General features: G+C 44.6%; 1 long non-coding RNA gene across 1 annotated transcript in view; it reads left to right on the top strand.

Annotated features, from left to right (window-relative positions):
- Positions 1-19,677, top strand: part of LOC144766715 (uncharacterized) — a 283,191-nt gene extending 263,514 nt beyond the window's left edge. Inside the window, exon 4 of the long non-coding RNA XR_013597896.1 lies at positions 19,560-19,677. This is a non-coding gene — a long non-coding RNA (uncharacterized LOC144766715). The remainder of the gene's footprint in view (positions 1-19,559) is intronic.
- Positions 19,678-19,896: the final 219 nt, after the last annotated feature.

Here is a 19,896-nt window from a genome sequence, read left to right as displayed (position 1 = left end):
ACAAAGTATGGAGGACAATCAGTTCAATCAGTTCTCTTAGAGTATCTTCTGTAAGTACTGTATATCACAGTGGGGGGTGGCATTTTGGACATAGAGACTGTCTTCTCGTTGTCTTGTGCAGGAGGGAGCGAGAAGCCCAAGATGATACTAGAATACTGCATGCCCACCCTGGTGGATCACCTTCCCTCTCCTGTGATGACTCCTGCTCCTGTCCCCCCATGTTGTGGCTCCAGTCCACCCCCGCCTGTGATGGCTCCTGTCCCCCATGTGGTGGCTCCAGTCCACCCCCGCCTGTGATGGCTCCTGTCCCCCCATGTTGTGGCTCCAGTCCACCTCCGCCTGTGATGGCTCCTGTCCCCCCATGTTGTAGCTCCAGTCCACCCCCGCCTGTGATGGCTCTTGTCCCCCCCTGTGGTGGATCCTGTCTCCGCCCTGGGTGGCTTCTGTCCCAGTCCTGGAACGGCCCCTGCAGCGAGGGTGAAGTTCTTGATGGGCCTCTTCTCAAAAGGGCTCAGCTCAAAATTAATATGGACACAATACGATGCAGCCCGCATGTTTGCTTGTTGGGTCTGATTCCGAAATTGAAGGGGAGCACACGTGAATTCACAGCAGTACGGCTGTTACTTGTCAAGAGGCGGGTGGCAATGCACTGGGGGAACAATTCAGCCCCTAAACTGGAACAATGGATTAAGTACATGGTATATTGCAAAGATTATATGGTCTCTTTGCCGAAGAACTTCTAGAAATATCGGGTCCGAAGGACACATGGGGCCCATTGTCAGAGTATCTGAGGGGAAAATCCGCCTCAGAGTCAGGTGATGCTATCTAAGTGAATATGGAACGCTAAACAACACTGTACAGTACAGTAAATGTGTGTAACTTAAAAGACAAATGAATGTTGCAGAATCGATGTAGCTATGATGTATGCCGACGTTGTTATAGTGATGAAAATGTCAAAATAAAATACATTTTAAAAACTATGTACGTAAAAAATTCTATTTGTGTATATATTTTTGCAATATTACTTTATAACAATATTTTTTTCCTCAATGTAGGTACTTACCATTATATGTATAGATAGAAAAATTATACTCTTGTGATCGATATTTCTGACAGGATATTTTGGTAGCACAATATGAATGATTTCGATATTCTGTCACTGAACCGTCACCATGTGGCAGAATTTCATGTTGGCACAAAGGGGCTGCAGTAGTGTTCCATCTTTTAAAAAACATTGGAGTAAAATGTGGAAAAGAAAATCACTTGAAAATCATAGGTGGAAGATGAGAACACCATTGGAAGTCATGTAATGCCACTAGTGGAAAACTTCATGAGAGAACGAGAGACACTGCAGACATCAAAAAAGAATGCTCACCTCATTATCAGAAGACACGTTTTTAATTTTGTACTTCACTGAATCATTTAATTCAATTCATTGCACAGCTATGGAGATTACTTATTCATGATGGCACAGGCACTCTGGACAGAGAATTGGAAATATCTTGCTAGATTTGTGAAGGTTAGTGGAATTTTAGTGGTTGTCATGTGGGCAGATGAAGTGAAAAAATGGAATACAAGCCAGAACTAGCAGCCTCCGACATCCTGATATGTGTATGGGCACCTAATAACCCATTTATATGCTTAGGAAAATTCTCCAACTGGCAGCCAGATCGAGGAGAGAAAGCAAAAACAGAATGCACTAGAAGGAAAAGTATATCTTTTAAGACTATTACTCTGCTGGGCTAGTGAATGTCAGTTATCATGAAACAGAAATATACCACCTTAAGAGGTATGCAGAAATAAACAAATAACCCTCATTCTCCCTAAAGGTGCATGCTCACACAGTACAAATCTTTCTAGACAATAGAACCTCAATAAATGTAATATCTGTTCAGGAAATTACGTGTTGATGCATGCCTGGACAGCCTCAAAACCGTGATGTATATGGGCAACCCTAAAATACATATTGGGAGCCATCATAACGGCAATTCATGTCTGGCATGTAAAAATGCCTGCTTCATGCCTACTGAGTTTCACCACAGGAGATAAAATGGGCCTCATTTTTATACAATACATACTACTGGATACCAGCAATAAAAGTGGTACTCTTGTAACTATTCAAGGGACAATGCAGATAAAAGGCACACAAATACATATTCACATTGGTAAAATAGCTCAACCCATGGCTGAGAGTCACAGTAAGGTGGCACACCATTTACATAGAGGAGCTATACAAGAAATCAAGAATCTTCTCACTTTTGACATCTTTGAAGATTCATAGGGTTCAATTCCATCATTATTTCCAACTGTAGTAATACCAAAAAGAACAACATGATTGAAGTCTTAATAACAATCGACATGGAAAAGTTTAGCGAGCCATTGAATGTGGAAAACTTCCAGGCTTCCATATTTCAGTGTTTATAACATACTGCATGGAGATCATATTTTTCCAAACTCGCCCTCAAGAAAGTCATCAGTTGGATCTGGAAGCAATTTGCAGCAACATCGCAACATTTTAAACATATCTGGGTTTGTTTAGATACAAATGACTCAGCAGCGTAGTTTCATTAGCAATCACAATCTTTCCAGAAGCAATCAAAATAGTAATTTGCCATTTTTCCAATGCATTCAACTACAGAGATAGCATCCTTGCATTGGTTTGTCAATACAAGAGCATGACATAGAGCTCAATCAAGTAGTCCAAACCTTGAACAAAGTTTACTTACATTCATCAATTAAAGGTGCACGTTTTACAACACAAGTTTGAAGTTCTTCAGGCAAATTCTTTTCAGACAGTCACAAAGTCAGGTTCTGGAAAAGTAAAGGCACCTCCAAACACACCTCACTAAAAGAAATATGTCTCATTAGGTAGACTCTTGGAAGGCCAATTGCTGTGCATGATATATCAAAGACTATGCCAAAATGAGTGTGCCCCTAATAGAAATGATAACAAGCAATGGCATAGCCAATAGGTCTCGCTTTTGGGACCTTATATTTAGTTAAGCAGCACAATATTCCTGGTGCAACAACACCAATTGTTGGATGGCTAAACACTTATAAGGTCCCAACGGCGAGACCTATTGGCTATGCCAATGCTTGTTGTTGGAGTAACCAATCCGCCAACCTCTAAGTAAGCCCCAGGTGTGCAGGGTGCAAGGTCTTGGTGCGTGCACGCATACGATGCGTAGGCAGGACTGTGGTTCCCAGAGAACTGCCTGGATTAAATAGGAAGCCAGATTCCTTTCTATTTACAGAATTTCGTCATCCCGGAGTTTAACCCTAATCTCCCCATTACAAACAAATTAAAGGCTGGCCTGTTCATTTCCTCCCATTCAGCTCTGCCAGCACCCTTGGAATGACTCCTGGGGCCAATCTGTGCACCCATGGGGCTATGGGGTGGAGTTGGTTGGCACCACATATGTAACACGAGGCCATGGGGATTTGGTACACGAGGCCTGGGTTTACCTCTGAAATTGTTTCAAGCACTTCCTAAAGCCATCTGAAAACGCTATTCCGCAAGACGACCGGTTTTATTGGTTTTAATTGCAATGCTTGAACAAGTGAAGGAAGAAGAGACAGTGTATGAATCTAGATTTTAGTGTTAGGTGAAAAGTACCCTAGGATTGTTTTTCCAGCCATGCATGCAGTAAGTTAGGCCCGGTTTCAGCCACTGTGTTATTGAGGCTCTGGCTTCATCCATTGAAGGGTAGGCAGGAGGCGCTCTGTGCCAAGCAACTGTGTTTCTGTGTGTGTTCTGTCTCCTGGTCTTGAATCGGTCATTGTAGTTTGTATTGTGGTAGCAACCTGTACATGTTCACAATTGGACATAGTTCTGTCACGTCCTCAGTTGCAGGTTTGGATGAGAATAGTGTTTTATGAGGATTTTGTTTAGGGGGGGAAGAGAATACCATGTATTTATTTTTGGAGAGTTAAGAGTAGCAATGTTTGTGGAAAAAGGATGTGTGTAGACTTGTGGGCATCTCCCCGCACAGTATCTAGGCAGTTTGAATACTGACAATAATTATTTCAAATGTTCTCTGGTTATTTAATCCCACTTTAGGATTCAAAGTGACCCTTGTGAATAACGAAGGTTACCAAGTTTGGCTGCTTTCAACTGAGCCGGTTCTACATGAGCCGAAACGCGACCCTGAAAGTGCTATCTGCTCTTTCGTTCCTCATTTTCTGTCTGAGCTCGCTTCTGGTCACCTTCTCTGCCGGTGCACCAGAAGTGGCGAGATGGGAACAGGATGAAGGTCGAGGTCCCGATGGACATTGGTTTGCCATTAGCCGGACAGCATGCTTTCTGCCGAGTGACTAAAAGGAGTGAATTGGATCAAGAGGCTTTTGGTCAGATTGTCGGACAACCTGGTGCAGGGAGTTAGAGGGGGATTCTGGGATGGGAAGTCTTCAGCAGAGACGGTTAAAGAGCCCATCACCAGGTTACGTAATGCGCACTTTAAACGGTCGGCTTTGTTATCAGAGCGGGAGGCGTTGACTGGAACATACTGGGAAGCTTTTCTTACGCAAGCGTTTCCAATAGATGATGGCGGGAATAGGCCACAGACAAGCTCATGACTGTGCTGCACAAGATTGTGTGTTCCTTGCCTCTGTCCGCAGTGTTGAGGGAAGATTCCTCTAGGGCGGGACGGATGGCACTGCTCCGAAATATCAATGCCATTTCTGTCAGATCGGTTGGCAGCCACAAGAAAGTTCATGAAGAAAGGAAGCCACGGAACACGCCCAATTTAGAAATTAGTATTGGAAGGATTTGTTTTACATGGAACCAAGGGGGGGTAGGGCGACTATGAGGTTTGTTACACAGAATCACAAAGCACTGCATTGTTTTTTACCAACCATATAACGCTAAGAAAAAAATAAAAATACAAGAAACAAGTGATGCCATGGAAGACAAGCCCGGGATTTGTGAGTGCGCTCGTTTGTGACGCGGCCGTCAAAGTGAAAGTGATCGCGAGCTCGGGCTGAAAGGGTGCCGTGAGCGATGCACTTAATGAGACATGACAGAAGCACACGCCCGCGCGCGTAATCGCAAGCTCTAGGCTAGGGGTCACCAACCTTTTGTGTAGTGAGCACTACTTCTCGTCAATGAAAATCGTCGTGAGCTACTAAACCCCATGCAACTCCTGCATTTTCCGAGAGAACCTCCCCCGCCCAGTTTCATTGACGTTAGGCCTATTTCTTCAGAGCCCATACTGTGGTTTAAACACAATAACACAGAAAGAAAAGACTTTGCATGTGTGCTGTTGGCAAACCGGGTTACGACCTTTCAATTAATTGCTTCAAAATCAGGACCTATCAATAGCTGTCACTGAAATAATCATTGTAATGCAGCTCAATTAACAAACAAACAGGAAAAGCAATCTTACCTTCAATGTGGAACTCTATGATATCCTCTAATGCTGTGTAATCTGGTAGCCTGGCGGGGGCAGTTGCGAAGAAGTCATTGTAGTAGTGAAGTAGTCACAGTCACACAGTGTGTGGCAGTCAGCCTGTGCAAAGCTTTGCTGAATCACAATTGCAGATGGATTCTTCTACTGTAGCTTTGACAAGATCGCTGTATTTTTCAGTTGCCAGATAAGCTGAACTTCAGCTCTGTTTGGATTGGGAAGTACCGATTTTGTCCTCCACTCTGAATTCTTCAGAAGGTTCAGTTTTGACTTTAAGGTTTTTATGGCATCAGTCATGTTCGCAGTTGTATTCTTATTGCTCCCTTAACTTTGTAGGAGTGTCAGTAAACCAGGACTGCAGTACAAATTGCTTTGTTATTATCTTTTTTAACTATAAAGAACTGTGAAAGATGCTGAAGATTCTTCTCTTTAGCTCTTTTTTATCTTGATATCAATACACCAGGCCTCCAGTAAACACTGCTTTGTTCTTATCTTGTGCAGCAACATTTAGAAAGGTGCTGAAGATTCTTCTCTCCAACTACCCTTTTCTTGGTGTCTGAAACCCACGCCTGATCTACATATTGCTTTGTTCTTGTTCAACTACTAAATGTTACTAACAAAAGGAATTTTGAAAGATGCTGAAGATTCTTCTCTATAGCTATCTTTTTCCTGGATCTCAATAAACCAGGCCTCCAGCAAACACTGCTTTGCTCTTGTGCAGCAAATACTCATTTGGAAAGGTGCTGAAGATTCTTCTCACCAGCTACTTTTTCTTGCGTTTGTAAAACAGGCCTGCAGTACAAGTCCCTTTGTTTTTGTTCAACTAATAAAAAACTACTGGGGCTGAAGATTCTTCTCTACAGTAACTTTAATCTTGGTGTTCGTAATGAAACAGATACCTAGATTTGGGATTTCACTAGGAACTGTCATTAAACAAGTATTGATTGTGAATGCATTCAAATTATTTCAGTGAGAGACTTGACACTGCAAGGTGTCCACTAATCCCTTGTAATCTGGGGTGTAGCTTGAGAGGGCAACTCTTATGGAGTCATTTAAATGTTCGTCAGTTAGACGTGTGCGAAACTTAGATTTTATAAAGTTCATATCCGAAAATGCTGATTCACAAAGATAGGTTGAGCCAAATAGGGAAAAAAGTTTCAATGCAGCTGTGTGGATGTTCTTAAACTTTTCAGCATCCACAAAACTCCAGAAATTAATGTCAGATTGCCTTGATTTCAATTCAATGTCATTTTGAAGAGTGACAATCTCCATTTCCATTGTGGCAGAGTCAAGGTTCAAAAGCACACAAATTTTGTCTGAAATGTCACTAACATCCACTTCCATGAAGGGGTTTGAAGTAAACATCACCCAGGGCTCCAGTTGCTCAAAATCACTAAATTCGTCACTGAACACTTGGTTAAGCCTCATGAGGAGGCTACTGTATTTTTCTGTGTCCAGGACCTCAGCCTCAGCCTCAGCTTTGTTTTCTGAAAGGATTTGGAGCACAGAGGGAAAGTGCTGCATCTTTCTTTTCTGCGCGTGCTGTATGAAAAGGTTAAGTTTTGATTTGAAACTTTTCACAGAACTTACCATGTTGGTTATTGTCTTGTTTTTGCCTTGCAACTCGCAGTTCAATAGATTTAATTTTTCTGTCACATCTGTCAAAAAAGCAAAATCGAGCAACCATTGAGTATTTGATAACAGTGTGGTATGTTCGTTTCTAGACTCCATAAAAGCTTTGACATCTGGCAATTGCGAAAGGAATCTTCACAGTATTATTCCCCTGCTAAGCCATTGGATTTGAGTGCGCAGTAAAAGGTCACCATACTCGGCTGATAGTTCTTCAAGGAACAATTTGAAGGTTCGGCTCTGCTTGGCTTTTGGACAAATTGAATTAATAATTTTAACAACAGGAGTCATGACATGATCAAACCCCATGACCGTGGCACATATTGCCTGTTGATGTATAATGCAACGGTAGTTCAATAACGGAGGGAAATCTGGATCTGCTTTACAATTGGCAATGAAGCCAGAAAGACGCCCTATCATTGCGCGTGTGCACCATCAGTGGTTATCGCCACTAACTTTTTCAATGGGACATTTTGTTTCACAAAATAATTTTTCACCTCATTGTGAATGTCAGATCCTCTGGTTGTGGTTTTCAAAGGCAACAAAGTTAAAAATTCCTCTTTATCAGAAAAAATCTTCAAAAACCATTCTAACGAACATTGCCAACTGTGCAATATTGCTTGCAGCAACAGATTCATCACATTGAAGAGAACAATATTGGCATGTCTTTGAATCGCGCTCCAACTACTCCATCATGTCGGTCGATAATGCAGATACCCTCCTTGCCATAGTGTTTGACCCTAACTGTACATCTGAAATGGCAGACATCATTTCAGGGCTATTTTTAAAGTCTTTGAATAAGGAGTTGGCCATTAGAAGCATTGCTTCCTTCACAATGACTCCATCTGAAAATGTTGCTTTGTGCTTAATCAAGTGATGAGTAACTACAAAGGATGCTTCAGTAGCCGCAGTGGCTTTCTTCATGGGCTTTGTAAAAAAAGATTGTTGTGTCTGCAATGCAGATTTCAGTTTGTTTAGTTTTTGTGACCTCAGGCTGCTTCCCATAGGGAACTTCCTCTCAAAATGCATGCGCTTGGTTAAAAAATGCCTCTCAACATTGCCCTTTTTTCCCACTGCAACTTGTGCTTCACAGATTAAACATACACAGTTGTCTTTAATTTGAGCAAATAAAAATTCGTTCTCCCAATCTTGATGGAAGTAGTAAGTCTTGCTCTTTGCCTTTTTGGAGAGACCTGGTTCTCATCCATGATTAGCTGTTAAGGCTGTAAGCAAGAGTAAAAATGTTGAGTACGTGTGCCCTACCTACGCTAAAAATACTGCAACACAGTGCCTCCCCTTTCTTCATCATCACACATGACAGCACCTTGGAATGCATAAGTTGAAGGGGCACTGTACAAAATCTATGAGGCCACACAAAGCCTTCAATGCCCTCATAGATATGGAGGCAAGGCAGCGCAAATCGATGTGCTGTGTTACTGCACCCCAGCGAGGCATTCCGTGAGTGGAGGATAGGTGTCCCTTCCTGTGTAAAAACAAATCTGTCTGCAACACAGGCACCCTTGCACTATGGCACAGGGGTGCCAGTGTTGGCACTAGGGGGCAACAGTTTGTGTGCCAGTGCAGGGAAAGAATAGGAATGCATCATATTATGTTAACATTTAAATGCAGTGCATTCACTGCCACAACAGTGAGACAAACAACTAAAGCACAAGCTACAACAGTGACACAACAAAAGCACAAGCCGTGCAAGTGGAGGCCAATGCTTGTCGGAATGGGACAGGAAAGAGGCCCTGCCACCAAATTAGAAGTAGCCCCATAAGCCGGGTCTGTTGGCTCAGTACACTAAAGCAGCCACTGCAGGGGCCTGTGTCCGACCTCATGGTCACAGGTTTAAGTCCCAGCGGGTCCAGTCAGCCTTTCATCCATTTTAGGTTGATAAAAGGAGTACCATTCAGTTGGGTAACAATAACCATCTATTATTCATCACCAGGACACCTTCGGGTAATCGTGGGCTTTACAAATAGACCTGTTATGTCAGGCCTGTGTTATGTTATGTTGTTAATATAGTGGAAAAAAAGGGAGTGTGATGGATGGAGCATCTGAACCAATCAAACGCTCACACCCAGTCAACAGATCTGGGTTTAATCCATCACCGTTCTTTAGCCCACTCTGCCACCCCAGTTCAGACATGGCCATATGCAAATCAGTCTGACCCTGTGCCTCATGGGAACAGTCCAGCCCGAACTGCCAAGCCATGCCTTCCCTGGACCGGAAACAAGCTTCCGAGGACCGGTTTCTGGCATTCCAGCCGTCTTCAGCCCGGCTTGCTTGAATCCAGTGGCAAAGTGAGCAAGGGACTCACGTCTGAGCATACCCTGCCTACTTATGGCGAACAAAGTGGTACAAAAGGGGGTGGTGATGGATGGAGCATCTGAACCAATCATACACTCACACCCAGTCAACAAATCTGGGTTTAATCCATCACCGTTCTTTAGCCCACTCTGCCACCCCAGTTCAGACATGGCCATATGCAAATCAGTCTGACCCTGTGCCTCATGGGAACAGTACAGCCCGAACTGCCAAGCCATGCCTTCCCTGGACCTGAAACAAGCTTCCGAGGACCGGTTTCTGGCATTTCAGCCGTCTTCAGCGCGGCTTGCTTGAATCCAGTGGCAAAGTGAGCAAGGGACTCACGTCTGAGCATACCCTGCCAATTTATGGCAAACAAAGTGGTACAAAAGGGGGTGGTGATGGACGGAGCATCTGAACCAATCAAACACTCACACCCAGTCAACAGATCTTGGTTTAATCCATCACCGTTCTTTAGACCACTCTGCCACCCCAGTTCAGACATGGCCATATGCAAATCAGTCTGACCCTGTGCCTCATGGGAATATTACAGCCCGAACTGCCAAGCCATGCCTTCCCTGGACCGGAAACAAGCTACCGAGGACCGGTTTCAGGCATTTCAGCCGTCTTCAGCCCGGCTTGCTTGAATCCAGTGGCAAAGTGAGCAAGGGACTCACGTCTGAGCATACCCTGCCAACTTATGGCGAACAAAGTGGTACAAAAGGGGGTGGTGATGGAAGGAGCATCTGAACCAATCGAACACTCACACCCAGTCAACAGATCTGGGTTTAATCCATCACCGTTCTTTAGCCCACTCTGCCACCCCAGTTCAGAAATGGCCATATGCAAATCAGTCTGACCCTGTGCCTCATTTGTCACCCCGAGTGGGATGGGTATGCTCAGACGTGAGTCCCATGCTCTCCACACCACTGGAGTCAAGCTATCCTGGCTGAAGACGGCTGAAAGCCAGAAACCGGTCCTAGGATGCTTAATTCCGGTCCAGGAAAGACCTGGGTTGGCAGTTCGGGCTGGACTGTTCCCATGAGGCACAGGGTCAAGGCTGATTTGCATATGGCCATGTCTGAACTGGGGTGGTGTGGAGTGCAAAAAAACAATGAATTTAGGCCCAGATCTCTGTACTGGGGCGAATGTATGACATTGTTCTGCATTCTGTCCATCAACTGTTATTTTTGCATTTGTCAGCCCGAGTGGGAGGGGTATGCTCAGACGTGAGTCCCTTGCTCTCCACACCACTTGAGTCAAGCTATCCTGGCTGAAGACGGCTGATAGCCAGAAAGCGGGCCTAGGATGCTTGATTCCGGTCCAGGAAAGACATGGCTTGGCAGTTCGGGCTGGACTATTCCCATGAGGCACAGGGTCAAGGCTGATTCGCATATGGCCATGTCTGAACTGGGGTGGTGTGGAGTGCAAAAAAACGATGGATTTAGGCCCAGATCTCTGTACTGGGGTGAATGTATGACGTTGTTCTACATTCTTTCCATCAACTGTTATTTTTGCATGTTGTTAATATAGGGCAGCCAAATCAAATAGCTAAAAAAAGTGGCCCACATTTGCAAAATAAGTTTTAAACTTAGGCATGTTGTATATGGGAGGTGTTTTTCAAGGTATGGAAGACTTCACTAGGCTATTTGTGCTTGCAGCAGGCAAAGTTTGGTACTATCAGAAACATTAACAACACAAAACAGCCCACCAGTCAATAAAATCAGCACACAAATAGCCGAAAATCCACAGACAAGCATTGGCACAGACCACCAACCAATAAAAACGTCCCACAAACAGCCCAAAAAACAACAAATATAGAACATCCTGAGTGGCCACACGACACTATGAAGCAGTCAAGGTTTCACTAATGTGGAGAGGCCGGAGCTGGGAAGCCAGAACTGCCTGTGTCCCTGAAGAGTGCACAATGGCCAGAGAGTGCAAAGTTGTGACGAAGCTAAGGACTGTGCGCTGAGTGAGGAGGTAGAGCAGGTGCAGGCTCAGGTGGCTTGATGGCCCTGTACTGAACAGTTTCTGGTGCCTGGGGGTGGGTGTGTCTGGATTGGAGTCTGAAATCAGTGCGGCCTTTGCCAATGCGGAGTGGAACTGTGGAGGACAGGGGGGATGATGAGGAGGTTGTGCACTGTTACCAGGGCCAGCGGGTATCTATTGCTCCCCTAGTGAAACTGAAGCAGTCAAGTGTGGTGTGGCTGAGGGGCCAAACAAGGTTTCAGGGTGGCAATGGTGGTCCACAATAAATTCTTAGATGAATTAGGGTGCAAAGACATAATTTAATCACCTGTTCACTGCACCACTGAGTACCCTAAAACTGCATGTGCTGCTGCTTGCAACACGAAGGAGCACCTCAGCTGCCACCGCTGTGGTCACAGTGCTCTGGTTATCTGTCAACTGAGACTGGATTCTATACAAGGCTGCACTTCACCTGTCAACAAGAGGGCTGCACCACTCAATGTTACTTAGTAAGAACCCCCCACCTTCTTTCGGATGGGGGGCTGTTCATAGCGAGGGGATGATGGACACACATGCCTTACAAGCCCCTCCACTGGGTAAAAGTAAACGCTACTATAACGTCACCAGGGGTGTAGAAGCCCAAGAATCTGCTGCTGCAACAACATCACCCATGTGTTTGGACTGGAATAGTGATGACTGCTAACTACAGTACTACACAAAATGTTGGAGACCCCTGGAGGGCTAGTATCACCACTTATATTCGGGAGTGGAAACCCTGTAAACAGGTGCTATTAAAGAAAGGTAGCAACAGAAAAGCCTCCCTTTACGCCCTCACTCGCGCCCCATCCCCTTTTGGCAGGAGCATCAGAAAAGAACCGTTTTCCTTCCAGTCCCCACACCTCCTACCACCTCCTCAGCGTGGGGCAGCAGAGGAGCAGCCCCCAGACTGGCCCCCTACGGCGCGCTCCTGTAGCTCAGGCTCCGGCCCGTGCACTCTGTGCCTCCATCACTGTGGGTGTGGAAACAATACCTTTCAGTGAGCTGCTAGGGAGCCAGCTCTGGGGACCGACCCCTTCCAATAAAAAAACTAATAACAATATCCAAATTTAAAAAGGTGGAGTGAAAAATACTGAGGTGTGTCGAGAGGGGGCAGGGATAATAAGTCATTGTGAGCGAGAGTGCGGACTCAGAGAAACTACTGCGAGGCCTTAGTAGTGAAAGTGTTGTGCAAAGGGGAAGCCCTGGTGGAGATGGCCAATTGCAAGTGGTGCCTAATCAGAGAGTTAACACACAACCTCGGACACTTGCACTGCCGAGTTTAACGGCGCTATAAATCTGTCACACCCTTCTCTTCCTCACAGCCACAGAAAGTGCATTTTGCCAAAATTACTGATCTGCCGGTCAACCTCGTTAGGCTGGATCTCACCTTCGATACAAGACTTTTGATTTTTTGGCCACAGTTTTGCTCGATTTAAGGTCCCTCGTCGTCACGCACTGTGAACGGCCCCCTTGTCCGAAAGAATGTGGGGGGTTCATGAAGTAGCAACGTGCTGCTTGCTGTGTGGGTGCGGCGGCCTGGTGTGTCCTTATCTGCGCAGATTCAAGAATCTGCGCGGTTGGGAATATATCGGGCCGTCGCGCTTGCGCAGCAAGCAGCGCGGTGCAACGAGGAAAAAGGCACGTGCGGGTCCCTGCAGTTCCTTGCTGCTTGCGTGACCAGCTGCTAGGAAAAGGCAGGGGTGTGTAGGAGAGGAACGGGCAGCCTTGGGCATCATGAGAGTGGACCCATGCAGGGTCATTCAACATGGCAGGTATGTATGACTTCACTCGAATGGTTGGTAAAATTAGTGTACTTTTACTACTTTTTGCCGGAGGACCTGGCTTAGACTAAGACTGTGTTGTGGCTTACCTGATGTTAATCTGGTGGGGGTGGACGTTCTATGCGTGGGCCCAGCAGTTCTTTTGACCTGCAAACCAGCTGCTCCACAATGCGCCGCCCTGCCACGCCTGCTTAATCTCCGCACTGGCGCCCATCGCACACACAGACAGTGCAGTGCCAGTGAGGAAAAGGCATGGGGCACGTAAACAGTCTTGAGACTCTGCGCTTCCCCAGTCACGAGACTACAGGAAACGAACGTCATCCTTGTCGACCCGCCCCACCCCAGCTAAGCTTAAGCCAAGCGGAGCAGCTGGTTTGGGTGAGGGTGGGCAACGGAGACAGAAGGAGACAGAAAAAAGCCTAAATAGCCCAAACAACACCAAAGTGCTACTAAAATGAGCAGCACTCGGAATGAGCTACTCACAGGGTCTTGGCGAGCTACCAGTAGCTCGCGATCAGCCTGTTGGAGACCCCTGTAGCATTTTCTGAAGCCCTTACTAAAAGTCTCGCCAGACAGCACATGCGCTGGCTCAGGTGAGACCTAAAAAGGGCTAGGAATGCATCTGGTCCACAAAGTTTGAAAAATGAATCAGGGAACTCAAAGAAATCAGTGAACAATTAACAATGGAACATTTATGACATATTTGAACACCGACATTACACACCAAAGTTACTTTTAACGCCAGTCCATAAAGATTGTGGACATGTGGCATGAAGTATCCTCTTGTTTTAACGCCAGTCCATAAAGATTGTGGACATGTGGCATGAAGTATCTTCTTGTGACCCTGTCGCATGAGGATATTTTGCTATGATCCGGCGTGAGTCCCAATCTCAAGAGTGGAGCGGTGCCTGTGTGGCTCACCGCAATGATGGTCAGTTGCTGGTGGTTCCTCACAGACGCTCTTGGTTGTAGGTATATGAAGACCTGTAATAAAACTATGAAACTTACCTACTGCTTCCATGACATCCTTGCTAAATCTTGGCGATGAGCGGAACAAACCTGATTCCAATGCCATACACCCACCTACTTTTAATCCTTTTGTTCCTCTGATCATCTGAAAAATCTTGTGGGTCTGCCTGGTGGCGGCACGCACGTCTTACAAACCTGTGTGGGGGAATTTCACCTGGGGGGAGCCTGGCGTGAGCGAGCAATCTCCAAATTTTTCTAGTGCTGTGATGTCAGTGATTGTTGGATATCGGAGAGCCTGGTGATTAATGGCGCTGCCAAGGTACTGCAGCATGTGTTGCTAAGTGTGCATTCGTCCTGCCCAAAGTAGGGCGTGAGCATCAGGGAGGCACGTTATTACGCTGCTCACATCTCAGCGGGCATCTTTGATACAGCACCTGGTTAGGCCCATTACGTTATCATCAGTGTTGCCGCGGTGCCACATTAAAAAGAAAACAAGGAAGAGGTTGAAGAGCGGTTTGTTTACCTGAGCAAAGGGTGAGAGGCACACCCGATAATCAGTAAATAACAAATAACACCCTTGTTGTTGACAGCCTGCATATACGGTGACAGGCACACCTTTAAAAATAAAATATAAAAAAAGCAAATACAAATTCTGCATGGTTCGTTAACAGCCTGCACGCTTCGAATTGATCACGATTCCTTTTGGTGGACAGCATGCATATACGGTGACAGGCATTCCTAAGAGAAAAAAAGGAGAGAAAATAATAAACACATATATTAACAATAAATTTAGGTGGTTTCACATGACTCTTGCAGATGGCTAATGCACAGAATTTCTCTCTATCACCACCCATTCTACAGCAACCAGGCAAACCCATTATTAAATTGCATCAATGGGTGAAACTTTTTGAGGGCTATGTGGTAGCCATTGGTGCAGTTCAGTTTACGACTGAACGTAAAGTGACAATTTTATGCAATTGCATTGGCTTTGCAGGCACAGCAGGTATTTATAAACCTCCCATCGGTTCCTCCACCACATGGAGGTTCTGGTGACGGTGAGGATTGGGATTGCCACAAAGACGTTCTGGCGCACCTGAGCAAGCAGTACCCTCAGGAGCTGAGCATTATGCTTGAAAGACATAATTTTTTTATAATGAAGCAATGAGCAGATGTGAGTGTAGAGGAATTCTTTTTGACCTTAAGGGTACTAGCATCTACGTGAGAGTTTGAAGCACACACAGTTTGTGCTTGCCTACTTGAAAAAAAATACAGGGACGACTGCTCAGCTGCAGGAAACATACGCTGTTGGAGACTATCCATAAAGCAAAGGGCTTAGAGTGATCTATGATTTCAACGGAAACGATTCATAGTGAACACTTGGTCAGTGCTCTAAGTATTACTGGGGATGTTTTGGCAGATACTGTCAGTACGGTGACCGTAGATAGATATGAGAAACAACCTTTTAAAAAAGGTTAACAATTTTAGCTTCAAGGACAGCTCAAAAACCCACCTTGGTAACAGTGTTGACCACCCTGCCATTGGCAAAAGATGCACGTTATGTATAAAAATTGGATACTTTCAGGGGGCAAGAGGTACACCTGAGTTAATAACATAGAAGCATCAGATTCGGTGGACATGTGTACTGAAAATCTTGATAATATCATACTGACCATTGAATGTTATGCTGTCTTTGATTTCAACAAAGTTAAGGGGCCATGGAGCATTGTGGTAATAGGTGATGTCGAGATTCCAGTCATGGCTGATTCAGGATCAGCAATTACCATTCTGTCAGTAGTCATATTTCTTGCTAAATGTAGTGACAATGTCAAACACAAAGCGGATGATGAGCCTGACATAGACATGCAGGGGTACTTCATACCCAATTTGGAGTGTTTGGACATTTTTACAAAGGTATATGTAGCTCTCAAAGGACGGAACGTCATTGAATGGCAAGATTTAGCCAAGATGGGTTTATGCTTAGTGATGGGATCTGAGGATACCATTGTATTAAGTGGGATTCCAGCAGGTTATCAGGAGGAGAGTCTCCATGTGGTGTGTGTTGATGGTGATTCACACATGGAGGATGTTAAGTATATGTTGAAACAATTTCCAAGTGTTTTTTCTGACAAACTGGGAGCACAGCAAACTCATCTTAAGTCAGACACTCAGCCAGTTATGCACAAAGTATGTCCTCTTACACTAACTGCATGAGATGAACTCAAATCCGAACTTAAACGATTTTGTGCTGAGAGGGTCATAGTGACCTGTGACTCCTTAGAATGGGTTTCTCCCCTCATTGTGGCAAGAAAAACATCTGGGGAGTTCAGGCTTTGTGATGACTTCCATTCCTTGAACAAAAACATCCTGGTTGATTGCCACCGCCTCCCCAAGATACAAGAGTTTGCTCACCAAGTTGGGGAGAGCCAAATTATTTTCCATTATTGATGTGTGCTCGACTTATCATGAGATACCGTACATGTCAGGGTCGCAAGAACTTACCACAATTGGAGTGTTTAGTATCTCAATTTGCCCTTCGGCCTAGCTTTTGAAGCTTGCATCTTCCAAAAACTAATGGGCCATCTCTTGAAGGACACAACACAACTTTCAACAAGGTATTGTCTGGGTTATTACAAAGCTGCCCCTACATGGGGGTAGACTCCTCTGTGCACAGCAGGTAAGACGTAAAAAACGTCTAATTCAGTTTTCCATAAAGTTAAATGAGTTGATTGATGCCGTTATCAAGTCTTATTTTATTGATCAGCTCATTATTGTCATGGCTAAGTTCAATCAATTGATAATATCATAATTGTTGTCATCATGGTTTCAATTTCACCAATAAATGATCATCGCAGTTTCAATTATTCCCAATGCATTTCGGGCGCTGTCATGGCCCTTCATCAGGGGATTACTCTACAAGAAAGAAAGTGTGTGTAAGTAACTGGGCTGTTACTCGTAGTTTCAATCGTGAAAAATGACAAGGTCTAGTGAATCCTACTGTGGCGGAATGTGACAGTATCATGCTTTGAGGTCAGGAATGGATAACAAGGTGCCGCCAGTGCTGGCAGATAATACTAACTAGTGACCAAACCGATTTGTGAATGTGACAGCGATACCCCTGGAGCACGCCACAGATCATAACCTAAGAGTACACTGGAGAATTTGGGCTGTGCGAGTCCCACCTATCTAAATTGTCTGGGTTAGCCAAGGCAGGCATGACACTAAGAGAAGACAAATGCAAATTTGGCACAGAACTTGAGTATTTCGGTTATGTGATCAAAACCAAGTTTTCCTTGATCAAGGACATTTGTGAGTCAGTTTCAGGAAAAGGTGGTCTTTTTACAGGCTTAGCAGAGTATTACGCCTGGTTTGTGCATGAGTACGTACAAACTGTGTAGCCCTTATGAGCCTTGTTGTTGAGGAAGGGTGCAAAGTTTGCATGGATGAGTGAACTTTCCCAGATTTCTGACAACGTTAAGGATTTTATTGTGGGTACCCCTGCATTACATCCATATCAGGATGATTGTAAATGTTTTATCAATGTTGATTTGATTTGGGTTGGGAACTGTCCTAGGGCAGTAGGTGTCAGGTAAGGAACACGTCCAGAATGCTGAGACCAGCTGAAACACATTACAGCATAATAGAATGTGAGGCTCTTACCTGGATGTGGGCTATTAACAAATTCAGGACCTACTTTCGGGGATGCAAGTTTGAGCTTTTTACTGACCATAAACCCCTAATGCACATGTTAGGCAGAAGTGGTGTAGAAAAAGCTTGAGCGAGATTGGTGCGCCTATTATCTAAACTTCAAGAGTGCCATTTCAGCATTAAACATTTGTCAGGTGGGAAAAACTTCAGGCGGATTGCCTGCCATATATGGCCTTAAGTGATGACCAAGACCTGTATGAACTAGAGGACACTGAATGTGTGGTGGCTGCATTGGATGCTGTTGAGCAACGTGCTCCGGTCAGCGAACAAGCTTAGCAGGAAGCTTATTCAAAAGACTCTAAATTTAGTCAAGCCAAGAGGTTTATAACAGAAGGTTGACCTGAAGGCAGAAAATTGTCTGGTGAGTTCAAGAGTTTTTTTCTGGTGACCACTGAGTTGTCTGTGATTAACAACATGGTTATGCGTCATAATTTGTTAATTTCGCCGCAAACTTTAAAGAAGGATATAATAATGGCTGCACACCGTGCGCATTGCTTTACCAAGATGTGCAAACTTATCAAACTATTCTGTTGGTGGCCTTCCTTAGAGTCACTAGTCATGTCCTTAGTCAATAAGTGTGCTGAATGGCTTGATATCTGTCATGAAGTGGAATAGGATAGACATCTCCCCTCTATCCTGTTCCATTTCTGGAGAGACTGAGGGATAAAGCTGGTATGGATTTCACTGGGTCATAAGAGGTTTTACTTAGTACCATCAGGTATTTGATTTTGCTAATAGATTATCCTTCCAAGTGGTTATATCATATGTTTTGTGATGCCCCAATAACTGGGAACACCATTAGATTTTTGCAGTTGAGGGTTCGCCTACAACAATTGTTTCAGACAATGAAACAGGTCTTGTCCCAAAAAATGTGCACGCTTCTTGACCTAAATGATGTACGGCATGTTAAGGTCACTTTATATTCCCCATCTTCAAACGGTTTAGTTGAGAGGGTAAATCGAATAGTGAAAGAAAGAATTCAAACAGCACTTTCCTCAGGCCAGGGTGTTCAGGAGTTTATTAATACTAAGATCTGGATTTACAACTTTGCTCCACACAGCAGCATTGTTGTTCCTCCTTTTACTCTTTTGAGGGGGCAAAAGGTGCACACCAGTTTGTTTCCTGAGTGGATGCAGTGCACGAGCACCTTGAAAGATGTTGGGTGTAAGAATGCCTCTGTGAATTCTCATGTGTTGCAGAAACAAAGTGCGATGAAATAAAGATTATATGCTGGGAAAACATGGATCTCCCAGTTGGTGACTGGGTGTTGATAAATCTCAGGAGTGTGCTGAAGGGTTTGTTGAAATTCTCCTCGCCTATACATGTCACAAGAGTGAGCAAGGGGTCAGCCTTTCATGGTGATAAGAACGGTGGAACAAGAGGAGTCTTGTCTGTCTTTCGGATATACAGGAGGCCTCCATTAGAAAACTTTCCGAAGAAGAGGGGGGCCAGTGTGATTGGTCTGACTGGTTGCAGGACCCACAAGAGGGGTCTTCATCTTCTCTAGGTGAGCTGTCTTCAGAGGTTGATAAAAACACGTCCAGTAGATGCCATTGTGCAGGATGCTATTAGCACTAGAGTTACAAAGTAGGCAGGGTGTTGCCAAAGAAGAACACCTTGCTAATTCAATGATTATGTATTGTTCTAATAGTTACTTCATTTTTTGCAGACTTAAAGCAATGTTTTGTAGTATACTTGCTTGTATTCTTCATTTACAAAGTCATAACTTATGTTCCTGTTTTTTTTAAAGGAGGGAAATGTTGTAGTATGAAGTATACACATGCAACTTTGCAGCACAAGGATACCTTGTAAGGATCCGGCATGAGATCAACACTCATGGGTGGAACGGTGCCTGCATGGCTTAACACAACGTTGTTCAGTTGCTGGTTGTTCCTTGCAGACGCTGTATGCTCCTGGTTTTAAGTGTATGAAGACCGGTAATAAAAAAATTAAACGTATCTACTGCTTCCACGATATCCTTACTACAGGACACTCCTGGCATAACATGAGGTAGGAAGAAACTCTTCAGGACAAGGGGTAGAATTTAACTGCGGGATTTGAAAAAACCTATTCTCAACCAGGGAAAG

The sequence above is a fragment of the Lissotriton helveticus genome, chromosome 7 (assembly GCF_964261635.1).
Source record: "Lissotriton helveticus chromosome 7, aLisHel1.1, whole genome shotgun sequence".
NCBI lineage: Eukaryota > Metazoa > Chordata > Amphibia > Caudata > Salamandridae > Lissotriton > Lissotriton helveticus.
The sequence above is the reverse complement of the archived record's forward strand: the minus strand, read 5'-3'. Positions and strand labels throughout refer to the sequence as shown.